General features: G+C 44.2%; 1 pseudogene across 1 annotated transcript; it reads right to left on the bottom strand.

Annotated features, from left to right (window-relative positions):
- Window positions 1-1,483: 1,483 nt before the first annotated feature.
- On the bottom strand, window positions 1,484-13,525 carry LOC311502129 (RNA polymerase I-specific transcription initiation factor RRN3-like; annotated as a pseudogene). The gene is made up of 17 exons: window positions 13,511-13,525; window positions 12,231-12,287; window positions 12,049-12,138; window positions 11,847-11,976; window positions 11,678-11,737; window positions 11,465-11,528; window positions 10,923-10,992; window positions 10,477-10,575; window positions 4,012-4,107; window positions 3,798-3,921; window positions 3,538-3,658; window positions 3,154-3,284; window positions 2,873-3,060; window positions 2,674-2,782; window positions 2,270-2,422; window positions 1,760-1,847; window positions 1,484-1,537 (listed from the first exon to the last, which is right to left on the bottom strand). The product of its transcript is annotated as an RNA polymerase I-specific transcription initiation factor RRN3-like (transcript).
- Window positions 13,526-13,886: the final 361 nt, after the last annotated feature.

Below are 13,886 nucleotides of genomic sequence, written 5' to 3'. Positions count from 1 at the left end.
GCACGAGACATCATTTTCACACATGGATTAACCCCACTGAGAATCTTTGGGATGTTCTGGAGAAGGCTTTGCGCAGTGGTCAGACTCTCCCATCATCAATATAAGATCTTGGAACGTCAGAACACTACAGCACAGAGCACAAACTGTAAGGATGGATGGTAAGGAGAAAGCATAAACGCATCAAACAAACACTCAGGACATGTGGATATCCCAACTAGGCCTGTGTCAAAGTCTCAAAACGATATCCCAGAAAGGACAAAGAGGAGGAGAACAACAAGGAGGAAGATGTAGACAGTTATGACTCATCAGAGAATGGACATGGGCCTTCTGAGGGTGTCCTGTGGTGTCTGACAACAGAATGTTGTTAGTGGGGGCCTTTGGGTCCTATGGGTTGAGGGGCCTCTATGGATCATCCCACAGATACTTGATCAGTTTGGGATCTAGTGAATTTGGAGGCCACGTCAACACCTTGTGCTGTTCTTCATGTATTTTAGTTGTTCCTGAAGCATTTTTGTGTGTGTGCCTGTGTCAGGCTGCATCCTGCTGGGGACAGCTGCTGCCATCAAGGAGTGTCATTGTTATGGGGTGGGGGTGCCTGGTCTGGTCTAGATGGGTGCTATATGCCTAAGTATCATCCACGTGAGTACCGGGTACAAAGGTTTCCCAACTTAATATTGCATTGCATTGTTACAAGATGGTCAATTTACTTCTCCTGTCAGTGGTTTCCTGGGTTTATGTACACTCGATTAGATTAGATTAGAAATGCTCCAACAACTGTTTTGTCTTCAGAAGTAGAGAGAGAAAGGTTTTCAAGGTTTCAGGGAACAAATCCTGAACCTGAAGTGAGTTGTGGCTACATCTGTGCAGATTAACAGGACACATTAGGACACTGCTGACTCAACCCAGTGACAAAAACACTCTCAAGACTGCATACAATCTAATCTGTAAGAGCAGAGAAAGTATCAGCATAACACTCCTTTGATCACTGTATGTAATGGTTTATTAAATTAACACGAGGAGGACAGGGGGCATCAAACAATATAGAAGATAATGGGAAAAATACAACCGTGTGGATTTTATGGGATAATTGAGCCAGAAATCCCCAAAATTTTAATTCATCACAATCAACAATAGAGCTAGTTTTTGGAAAGTGAACTTTTTTTTCACTTTACCGCGTTTTGAAGGAGTTCCTGAATGCGTCATGTTGCTGTTCATCCGGGTAGTGGTGGGCAGTTCAGCTCATTTCTGAGAGCCGGCTCTTTTGCCACGGCTCCCAAAGAAGAGCCAGCTCTCTCGGCTCCTGAATGGCTCTTTATTTAGTATCATTTATAGCCTAATATTTTAGGCCAACACAACAAATACATATGGTTTGTGTGTTGGTAGGCCCTTTCGCATTCAATGTTTTGAACGCGGGAACGGTGGATTACAGAAGGATCCTCAATGCGACTAATGGAACTAATAATGTGGTGTAATAATGGATCTCTTACCCGCCTTCTCCTCCGAACAGACTGGGCGTTGTCAATACTTTGTGGACGCTCTGTAGAGACAGAAAGTGAGAGAAACATTACCTTCCTGGACTCTGCTAACATGGAGAGGAGTCGGGTTGGATCCAAATTATACTGTATATTCAGTCTCTGTAAAGCTGGACATTTTAACATTTAAAGGAGCCGTATGTAAGAAATGTATTTCAGTTAATCATAAAATGGCCCTGATATGTCACTAGACATGAAGAAATCATGTTCATTTCAAATACTTATACTGTATCACCGCCTGTTTTTGTGGGAAGCAGCTCAGTGTCTGCAAGTTCTTCCCAGACCTGGTACAAAGGCTCAATCAGCTGACCAGACCTGAAAACACACACGTAGACAATGTAAGATCCTGTTTGGTGGGATTTTTATTTTGTAGTTTAAGTTTCCTTGTCCAGACTTGCTGAGTGTAACCTGAAGGCTGCTACATGCTCCACGAGAAGCGAAAAGCTTGTTCTCCCAGTTGCTAATATTCGCAGTGTGACCGCTAATCTCTCCTGGGTAGTGCATGCTGAATGAACGGCGTGATAAGACATCTGAAAATAATATGAAAACTGCCTCTCGTCGTCCGTCTCCGTCCACATCTCCCACAAAGTTCAGCACGTGTGACGGATGCTGCAGTGGGAGGGGCCTATGAGAACTTCCTGGGAGTTCGGCCCTTGAGTTTCTTGTGAAATAAACATCACGTTTAAATGTGAGGAAGGCCGCTTCAGTCTGGTCACATTTTCTTTGATTACCCGTACCTCGTGAGGACGTAGGGGTCGAAGGGGAAGAAGCTGTCCAGGGGGTTGGTGTTGGTGCTGACGCAGTCTCCTCCTCCAGAGCTGCGGACCACCGGCAGCGCGTGGCGGTTGTTCCTCTCTATGATGGTGTAGCAGAACACCACTTGGTACTTCCTGCAACGGACACCACAAATACAGCTGCAGATGACCAGGAGGACACGTAAACACCTTTATTCATTGTCGTTGCTTATAGTAGGGGTACATGCACAAAAATGTGCATAGAGTGCATTGAGTTTTGTTGATGATTAAGTGTTTTCAGACTGCAGGAACTTCTTCATAGTTCCTGTAACTGTCAAAACTACCCCTGCCTTTGGAAGTAGGAACAACTGTATATACACAAACTATTTGAAATGAAAGCTGTGTACCTGGTGATGGCAGCAAACATGCTGGCGACAGAGGGCATGCAGACTTTGAGAGGGTTCAGCTGACACATCACCACCCGCTCCAGGTTCAGACTCTGCAGGTACTCCAGACCTGACCCACAGACAAACACGCTGATGTTATTATTTGATTATTATCTGATGTGTTGCCATGTTTGTCACAGCTCAGATGTGTGTTTGCTACCTTTCTTCATGTTGGCCTCCAGCATGGCTCTGTGTCTGAAGATGAGCGTGTAGAAGACGGACTGGCAGGCCGTGTAGAAGGCCCCGTGCAGGCTGGTGTCGCAACACACCTGCTTGCCGCTGCTGTCCTGGCTGTAGATGTAGCCGTGGATCCAGTTGATCAGCAAGTCCAGACAGGCCCGCACGGTACTGTAGGACGGCGCAGAGAAGACAGACAGATCAGAACAAAAGCCAAAGAAAAAAACGTATGGCACAGTTGGCTTTCGGCTGTTTTCAACTCACACGACAGGGATGAACTTGGCCCGGGCCAGAAAGCTGCCCAGGTACACAGCAGCAGCCTGGCGGATGACGGCAGGCTGGGAGGGGTTCTGCAGGATCTTCCACAGGTGATCCAGGAACGCTTCTGCTAGGGCCTGTGATGGAGAATAAAGAAAACACAGAACGTAAAGCACAGTGAGTATCTACAACACATGAATGAGGATGAAAAAGATAAATAAAATAGTGACAGATTGCATGAAAAGACGTCCCAAACCCACGTAATACACAGAAAACCTACAGCATCTTGAATGGGATCTGCACAGACAATGTCCTTTAATGTTTTTTAAGACTTAATTTAAATTTGTGATGCTGCTTTATTAACAAGCACACGGTGTAGGTAGTACTGACCAGTCTGAAGCTGCAGAGGTAAAATACTGTGTACTGGACGTGACAGGAAGCAGAATGAGCTTGTCAAACACACTCAGCAAATCTTTGTACAGCTCCTTAGTCCTTTCCACGTCAAGAGAGCCTGAGAGAGAAAACAGAGAGTAACTGGAAACCACTAAATGAGTCTTTTAGATCTTGTTCTACTCAGTCAAAGTCTTTATTGGTCAGTATCATGTTTAAAGCTGTGGATTCCTTTAGTGAAAGCTGAGCTCTCCGTCTACCGTTGACATGACAGACGTCCTTGATGTGCGCCAGCAGCACAGCCATGAGGCTGTCCAGCCTCTCAGCCACCGGATGAACCATGGAGGTCTTCCTGGCGGGCTGATCTGCCGACATGTCCTCGTCCTGACGGGAGACGAGAGGAGAGTCAATCCTTTGAACATTTCAGCTGCTGATTTTTAAGGCTGACAATCTCACAGAGCAATCAGCAGTTACCATGTCAAAGAGTCCCTCTTCAGTCTGATCCTCTGTCCTCTGGTTCTGGACTGCATTTTCTTCTGCCTCCTCAATGTCGGCCCGGGATGCACTCACCTAGAATACACCACACACACTGTTAGACACCTGTTTACTTCCAGTGTAAAGCAGCGTGTGTCATATGTGGACAAAAGACATGAAAACAGAGAGTACAGATCTGTACGTCTGTCCACAACAAATAACTTGACATCCTCTGGAGACATTTTAACTACAACAAGCTTCCAAGAGACCGTATCCACCTTCCGAGTCCCTGTTACTTTCAAAAGCCACATTTCCACTGCAAGAATTTTCTTTCTTTTAAGAACTAGGAACCTTTAAAGGTACATCAGTGTGTTTCCCCTGCAGGGAACTATAATAAGCTTCAGGGAAACTGTATTACTTATTGGGTGGCACATTTAAAAAGTGCAGGAACTTTGAGGGTAGGGCTTGCAGTGTTGAACATTTCGGATTGGTGGAAAACTTACTGCAGTTCTTCTCACAATCAGTCTCCCTGCTTTGTTTAAGTTCAGCCATTTGGATTCTTTAAAACCACTTTTTTTCTTTTCCAGCATTGACTCAATAACGACACTAGCGAAGCAACAAATCAGGATTCACAGCAGCACTGCTGGATTATCCTCTGCGTTGTCATTTCTGTTGCAGTGATGCCTGTAGTCTTGTGCATTACTACTGGACTGGAGTGAAGGGGGCGCTCCAGCAAACTCATTCCTTTCAGTAAAAACAAAGACAACCAATGGTCTAAATGTAATGTATGAGCTATGGTTAGTAAAGCTTTAAGTAAATGGGAATAAATGTATTTTTCTGTTCTTATCCTCATCTCACTTTTATGTTACAATTCATTATATGCAAAGAATTTTTATTCTTTATTTTGACTCTTATTAATCTACGTATTTGTTAATTTGACTGGAGGTGGAAAATACTAACCACTGCATGTTCTAGATAGGTCTATAAATGTTTGGACACTTTTTATTTTAGCTATTTACCAAAATATATTGAAGTTCTAGGGTTAGGGTTTATTTCTCTTTATTTCTCAGAGCTGCATGTTTCTCATCTGTGGCCCTGGCCACTACTCTTTCTAAACAGTTGATAAAACTGCTGCTACTGCTCAACAACCTGATTCAGTGTTAGGCCATGTAAATAAGGATCTGATGAGAAGAAAACTGAGGAAATATTAATATGTTTAAAACCATAATTGATGGAGAAAAAAGATCAATCCCATAAATTCATGCAAACTAAGATGAATGTATCTGTTTTAACCACAGGAACATTGTTAACTATGTTAAGTTAGTATTAATTATGCAGGCTATTTTTTATTTTGCCTCCTTTTAGACTAGTGAACAGACAGCACCATAAATAAACATAAAAACCTGAGTGTTTCTATTACTGTTATTTCAAATTCATACAAGTTTGTGCATATTTTTAACATTAATCCCCTATTTATCCAAAAAAGGTTTTTTAAAAAAAGGCAACTGGGCTTTAAGGGTCTTTGAGAAGACAAGTTTTTTAAATGCTTTGTTGATATACCATGACCTGTATGACTGAGAACCTTCACAGACAATCCTATTTACTTATTTTAAACCTAATTTAAGATACTTTGTAATTAATATATAAATTATTTTAGACAGTTCTGTGTTCTCAGAGACAAATAAATGTTTTCGTAATATTACTTTGACATTTTACGCACCCACGGACAGTTTAGTCACCATCAGTATTTGTGACTGTGTAATAAATTTCAGTGTGTTTTTGAGGTCAAACAGGTTTAGTGTTATCTATAAGAAAACAGCAGTTTGAATTCAGACATTGGGGTCTCATTACGTCCAAACACATTAATAAGAAAGTAAAGAGACACATAATTAAAATAGACAAATAAGACTCAGCAGTACCACTGTGAGGAAGGTACTGCACATCCGTAGTACTCTTCATGAATCTATAGCACGGTATAATCACCTGCTACTTTAAATATTCAGAATACTCAATACTTTACAACTCAGAACTTAGTTATAGAAGAGATGTGTAAACATTAGTGTATGTTGTTTTTTGTTTTTTTTTTATTTGTGTTTTTTGTGCTGTTAATGAAACCATTCACTCACTCATTCATTCATGGTCCGCAGATGGCTAGGGCAGATTCCTTTTGATGTCTGTAGCTTCTTCCAGAAGGAAATGGACAAAAGATGTTTTGCCCAATACCGTAAGGACATGCTGCCAGTACATCACAGGATTAAGACAGAGAGACACCAGGCCACTCTGGACATAGACGTATATACACAGAAGCCTCATTGAACGCTGGACCGTGCGTCAACGTTGCCGCCACATTGGAGGAGGCAGCTCTGTCCCGCGAACCAATACAAGTCAATGAATGAACTTTAAGCGTCTTCTTCAAAGTGCTGTAAGTTAACGCCTCTCATTTACACATTCACACGCCAACGTATAAATTCCAGGGAAAACCAGGGAACCAAAAACAATGTCAGTTCTTTTTGGTTCCTCTCTGTTTCCTGACTGTATACGTTTCATGTGTAAATGTGTAAATGAGAGGCATTAACTTATAATACTTTGTAGACGCTTAATAAAGTTCACTCCATTGACTCGTACTGGTTCGCGGGACAGAGCTGCCTCCTCCAATATGGCGGCGACGTTGACGTACGGTCCAGCGTTCAATGAGGCGTCTATGTATATATGTCTACGACTCTGGACAGGGCTCCTCGCCATCACAGGACAAACAATCATTCACACTCACATTCACACACAAACAAACACAAATGGGGGAGGAGGAGGGGTTATAGGCTGGTGGTTATGGCAGAAGTCAGGCTGAGGCTGGGTCTTTCAAGTTCTTTTGAAAATTTTGAGGAATCTCTTCTTCAAAGATTTCTTCTTCACTTTTTTCGGCGCCTCCTCAATCTGCTCTTCTAGGTGTTGCAGTCTGTCCATCAGCTCTTCTTTGGAGTTCTCACCCTCCTCCACCGTCTTCTTCATGGCCTCAGTGATGGATTGTAGGCGGTGCTGGAGGTCGGCCTTTTCCTGGTCCCATTGTTTTCTTTCGTTTTCCAGGTCCTCCTGCATCTTGATGGCTGCAGCTGTCATAGTTGATCTGGTCACTATGTTCTCAGAAACGTAGCGGAGCTTTTCCTCTTCCCACTGACGTTGCTGCTCGTCCATCTGAGTCTGCATGAGAGTCAGCGCAGCTTTAGCTTTAGTGGTCTCCTCTGCTTGTTGCTGAAGACAGGCCTCTGCTTCCATCAGCTCTTTTCTGGAGTTCTCACCCTCCTCCACGGTCTTCTTGATGACCTCGGTCATGGATTGTAGGCGGTGCTGGAGGTCGGCCTTTTCCTGGTCCCATTGTTTTCTTTCGTTTTCCAGGTCCTCCTGCATCTGGATGGCTGCAGCTGTCATGGTTGATCTCGTCACTAAGTTCTCAGAAACGTAGCGGAGCTTTTCCTCTTCCCACTGACGTTGCTGCTCGTCCATCTGAGTCTGCATGACAGTCAGTGCAGCTTTTGCTTTAGCGGTCTCCTCTGCTTGTTGCTGAAGACAGGCCTCTGCTTCCATGAGCTCTTTTCTGGAGTTCTCACCCTCCTCCATGGTCTTCTTCATGGCCTCGGTCATGGATTGTTGGCGGTGCTGGAGGTCGGCCTTTTCCTGGTCCCACTGTTTTCTTTCGTTTTCCAGGTCCTCCTGCATCTTGATGGCTGCAGCTGTCATGGTTGATCTGGTCACTATGTTCTCAGAAACGTAGCGGAACTTTTCTTCTTCCCATTGACGTCGCTGCTCGTCCATCTGAGTCTGCATGACAGTCAGTGCAGCTTTAGCTTTAGCGGTCTCCTCTGCTTGTTGCTGAAGACAGACCTCTGCTTCCTTCCTTTTGTTTTCCTCTGCTTGAAGAGCTTCTTCTAGCTGTTTACTGTGCAGGGAAACATTTTCATGCATCTTCTCCTTCTCGTTGAGCTCCTGATGAAGAACAGCCATCTCTTCTTTCGCCTCTTTTCCTTGGGTTGTGAGCTGTTCTCTCAATCGCTCTAACTCTTTTCTTAGAGCAGCATTTTCTTGCTCCAGTGAAGAGATCTTGTCTGTCCCTTCGCCCAGAACTCTGTGAAACTCCAGCTCCGAGATCTGAAGTAGAGTGTCGTTCTCGATCCTAGCACTGGTGGGTTCAGGCTGGGCTGCAGGCTGCAGTTTCTCAGCTGGGTTTCCAAGCAGCATTTGGAGAATAGGATGTACTTTAGCTGCTTCAGGCTGCTGTATGGGCTCTGTAATAGCCTGCAGTTTTTGCAGGGTATAATCCGTGGGAGGCAATTTGGGATTGGCAGGTATTACAAGAGCTGCAGTTCGAGGCCTGCTGGACAACAGCACTCTAGGTCTCAACTCCGTCAGTTTTGGGAGTGCTGAAGGTTGCACTTTGATCCTTATGATCGTCTGTGCAGAGTTTGGTGCAGCTTGTATTGTAGGTGTCCATTCCATCGTGTCTATATATGGCCCTATCGATGTCATCATGGCAGCCCATGCAGGGGTATCTTCAGCATGCTCTTCAGAAGTTGCTGTCTCTGGAGATGCACTACGTACAGCAGTAGCTGCAGCAGGCATTTCTGGAGATGTGGCACACACTTCTTGAGATGCAGCAGGCATATCTAGAGATACGTCTGGCACTTCTGAAGATGCGGCAGGTACTTCTGAAGATGCGGCAGGCACTTCTGGAGAAGTGGCAGCCATATCTGGAGATACGGCAGCCACCTCTAAAGAGCCGGCAGGCATGTCTGGAGATGTGGCAGGCACTTCTGGAGATACGGCAGCCATATCTGGAGATACGGCAGCCACCTCTGGAGAGCCGGCAGGCATGTCTGGAGATGCGGCAGGCACATCTAGAGATAGGGACGGACTATCTGGAGACATGGCAGGCACTTCTGGAGAGCCGGCAGGCATGTCTGGAGATGCGGCAGGCACATCTAGAGATAGGGACGGCATATCTGGAGACATGGCAGTCACTTCTGGAGATGCGGCAGGCACATCTAGAGATAGGGACGGCATATCTGGAGACATGGCAGTCACTTCTGGAGATGCGGCAGGCACATCTAGAGATAGGGACGGCCTATCTGGAGACACGGCAGTCACTTCTGGAGATGTGACCGGAATACCTGGAGATACGGCAGGCACTTCAGTAGCTGACTCACGTACTGTGGGAGCTACGACAGGAATCCCTGGAGCTGCATCAGGTACTGTGAGAGCTGTGGCAGGCACTTCAGTGTCTGACTCACGTACTGTGGGAGCTACGACAGGAATCCCTGGAGCTGCATCAGGTACTGTGAGGGCTGTGGCTGGTATCTCGACAGGTGTGTGGGACAGATTAGGCAATGTGGCAAGCAGTGCAGGTTTGGTTGCCTGTGTGCTTGTCGTAATCAAACCAAAGTTGATTTTCACAGTTGCCATCTTGTCCTGTTTTCTGATTCCCCTTTTCAGGTCAGCGGTGTTCTTGTGCGCCTCCTGTGCGGGGGGTTGAGTCTGCTCTGTCTGGAGGGCTGGGAAGTCTTCATCGTTGAGCTGCATGCTGATGTTTTGCTCAACCTTCTCCTGGAAGTTAGAAGTTATCCCGGAGTCCGTTGGCTGAGACATCTCCTGGTTTTCCTCTGCAGACATCGTGGCAGACTTCGTGGCAGACTTCGTGGCAGACGTCACGGCAGACGTCACGGCAGTCTTCGGTGGAATGAAGACTCGGTGTTTAAAGTCACGCAATACGACTTTAAATTTACCTCTATGAACCTTGTTGCGGTTCGGGTTCATTGTAGTCTCCATTTGAAATCGAGCAGTGTTTACTGTTCGAATCTCTGACTGTCGCTCTGGGAATATGAAGTAATATTCTCGTTCGCTCGCTGTGTGTTTTGTGGTAGGTACCGATCAAAAACTAAGCTGTGGCTGTCGGGAGTTGAGTCCTATTTATACTCTCGGCAACATTCTAAAGATCAAAGGCAGACCATTGGTCTTTGATGATCACAGGTTCTGACTCTGATGACATCACGTGATGTTTCTCTTACACATGGAAGCCAACATTCCATCAGCTCAGTGTGGAGACGTGAGAGGTGATCTCAACCAATCAACCAACCAATCGATAATCAATGAACCAATACATTTTTATCTTTTGCTGGATGTAAAAAGACCTCGATGCTTGTCAAAGACCTCGTGTATGTATGTTGACTACATCAATGTTAGCTAATGTCAGCTCCCTCAGTGGGTTTTAGAGATAGACATGCTGCGGCAGAGATTAAAAGTCTTTTAGCGTTTAACTGTTAAATGCTGAAACACTTTTTAACACCGCTTATTCATGATGTAATGTCTAAAAAACTTTAAAAGTTCCTGGAACTTCGGGAGGAAATGCGGCTAAGGTTAAACATACAACCTACACTTTATTGGCCATTTAAACTTGCGATGCAGAGTCGTAGCACTCACGTCCAGTTTGAGCAGCTTCCCGATGATCACCTCCAGCACGTCCCGTCTAATTGATGGTATATACACCGTCACCCTCAGGAGGTTGTGGACGTAACACTCCTGTAAAGAACGACCAAGTACCGACATAACTGTGGTTAATACTACGAATACACAACAATATTCATGACACGTAAGATGTTACGATAAAACTGTTGCATAATTATTGCAAAAATCAAGCAAAACTAATAAAACTTCTGTCAATGTCTAATAACGGCAGAGCTGAAAATCTATTTCCTGACTACGGTGAATTTAATATTATGTATTCACAATTTGATGATGTTTGAAATGACTAAACAAGGTCTCCTTTATATGTGATGAGGCACAACAATCACAGTACACACATGATACTAAAATGTATATATATGGAGTTCGTGCTAGGTGTTGTTCCAGCCTCAGTTTTCTCTTACCAGTATTCTGGAGGATTTCTGTATGAAGGGGAAGTTGTCCCGCAGAATGGGCATCAGGAAGCGACTCGTGCTAAAACAAGAGCACCAATAATTTATAGTAACATGTAAACTACAATATTAGGTTATTTTAGTCATTTTATTGACTAACTGATTATATATTAATGCATATGTGTCACTCTATGACATGTTTTGGCATAAATGGATGGATTAGGGACACTTTGCAGATATAGCCAATAGTTAAAGAGAGAATGAGAGGAACACTTTCTTTGTCCAGAGCCACGTCACTCATTAACAACGTAGATTTCCTTCCTGAGAGGAGGCAACGAAAGGCAATGAACCAGGTTGTCAGCGCAAGTGATTATTAAAATAAACTCTTTCCCCTCAAATGATCTGCCATGACAACTTGAACTAAGGCCAATGATGACACACTAAGTCAACTTCTGGCAGAAGAAGACGCCTCTGATTGAGAATTCAGTGTCAGAAACTTTCAGAGTAAAACATATAATCAAAAGCTTGGTAGAATGACACAGCAGGTGACTTACGATCGAACATATCTGGTGATGAGCTGTAGCGCCTGGTGACACTGATGGAAGTTTCTGGGAAGATCTTAAAAAAATAATAATAATAATCAGAAGTACAGTATGGTGTCAATTAATATGTATTTAATGACAGAATGAAGTGTGATGATTGAAAGCCATCCACACTACTTCCCTCTCAAACGTCCCTCTAAAACACAGAAGTAAAAAATTACTCACTCTCATGTTCATCAACGGAATCAGAGATATCCACCCCTCCTTCACAGATGGTCACCCTCTCTGAAAAACAAAACACAGTCAGACATTTTACGAGTCTCACAGCACCGTGAGAGGCCTCAGTTCGGGATTTAATTTCTGATCATTTGGACATCAGTCAGAGGGAACGTACTGGGAGTAAAGTGGGAGACCACCATCTTAAGGCAGGTGCACAGGTAGACCGTCTGTGCTGACAACAGGTTACCGAGGAAGGCCATGTACTCCTCCACCACGGCCTGGCTCCAACCCACCCACGGAAGCCTCTAGAAACAAACATTCACACACACAAATTCAGCATGGAGCCACAATCTCACCATGGTCGCCCCCATACTCACCAAGACAGTATAAATAAATTGTTCATGGTCCTTGTTTAGCTGGCTCACACAGCCCCGAAACTCTTGCAGCCAGTTGATGATCTGAGCATCCTGTTAGAGGGGAGAAAGCTCACTCAAAATCAAAGCTGCATGACAAGGGCTTACTGTTTTGACCCGGATTCCAAGCTGATGCTTTACTGTACCTTTATATCAGGATCAGCCAGCTGATGTTTCAGCAGTTCGTAACCACTGGAGTCTCCCTTCAAAGGAGAACAGATGCAGCTGATTAGCTAAATGATATGAATTACAGCATCTGTTCAACAGCTGGTTAACGCCAATATCTAATCAGCCAATTGCATGGCAGCAAATCGGTACATTTAGATACGGTCAAGATGATCTGCTGAAGTTCGAACCGAGCATCAGAATGAGGAAAAAAGGTGGTTAAAGTGACTTTAGTCTTGGTTGCAGGCAGAAGGGCATCTCTGGATGCACAACATGTTAAACCTTGAAGAAGAAGAGCTGTGGCAGCAGAAGAATTTAGACAACAGATGACTCAAAAAACATGGGCGGCACAGTGGCGAGGTGGTTAGCACTGATGCCTCACAGCGAGAAGGTCCGGGGTTCGAAGCCATGGGCCAACTATGTTCCCGGTACTCCGGCTTCCTCCCGCCGCCCAAAGACATGCTCATTAGGTTAACTGGTGATTCTAAATTGGCTGCAGGTGTGAGTATGAGTGTGAATGGTTGTCTGTCTCTCTGTGTTAGCCCTGTGATAGACTGGCGACCTGTCCAGGGTGTACCCCGCCTCTCGCCCGATGACAGCTGGGATAGGCTCCAGCAGACGCCACGTCGAATGAATGAATGAATGTCTCATCTAATGAGTCTTCCCGATGCTGCAACGTTCGGACTGTAGGGTCAAAATTTTTACACAAACATTATGAAAGCATGGCTCCGTCCTGGTTTGTATCAATGGTTCAGCATTGAGCACTGCTGCTGAACATGTCCATGCACCGTCTGATGTGGTGGAACCGGATGATTCACACTATATACGAGCAGCCTGCTTCCAGCACCTTACTGAGTCTGTGCCACAAAGAACTAAGTAAAGCGTACCTAATGAACTGGCCAGTGAGTGTATTTGCTGTAAAGTTTAAGAAGATGTGTAAAATCTGTATACAATTAAACCAGGGAGAGGAATCAGTTCAGTATGTTGGTTTATTGCAATTAAAGCTCCTATAAGTAAGAGTGAATTTAATACGAAGTGTAATAAATGGCTGTTTAATGTTAAAACACGTTATACACATTATAATATAATAAATGAATTGTGGCATTATTAAGTTACACAAATCATATTGTAATTGCACATAGGTCACCACTTATTAATGATTTTAAGCTATTCTGGCATTAACGTTCCGTTACCTGTTAACGTTATATTGCCAAACTAACTACATGTTAGCTAGCTTATGAGGTGAACTTTTTTTTCCAACCTCATACAGAGGCATTAGGTTTAAAAATATCATCATCGTAAAGTCCAACACTTCTATAATACGTATTGATTTCGATACAAGTCGGTTTAATAACTGTGACAGGCAGCCAACAATGTACTCCTGTTAACATCGCAGCTTTACCCGATGGCTAATTCATTAGCTGGCTAACTAGCTAGCTAACAAGCTGAGCTAATGCGCCTGTTTTGTTAAGCACAAACACCACCGCTTGCTAATTAGTGCGAACATAATTAGAAAACCAGTGTTTCACTCACAGAAAAAAACGCACAGCAAGCCATTATTTATTCGGTATTTGTCAACGGTATTTGTGTGTACAATTTTCCAAAACTGACTACAAGCCGGGGAGAGGCCAAAGCTA

The sequence above is a fragment of the Chelon labrosus genome (assembly GCF_963514085.1).
Source record: "Chelon labrosus genome assembly, chromosome: 17".
NCBI classification, from domain to species: domain Eukaryota; kingdom Metazoa; phylum Chordata; class Actinopteri; order Mugiliformes; family Mugilidae; genus Chelon; species Chelon labrosus.
This window is presented reverse-complemented; position numbering and strand designations above follow the sequence as displayed.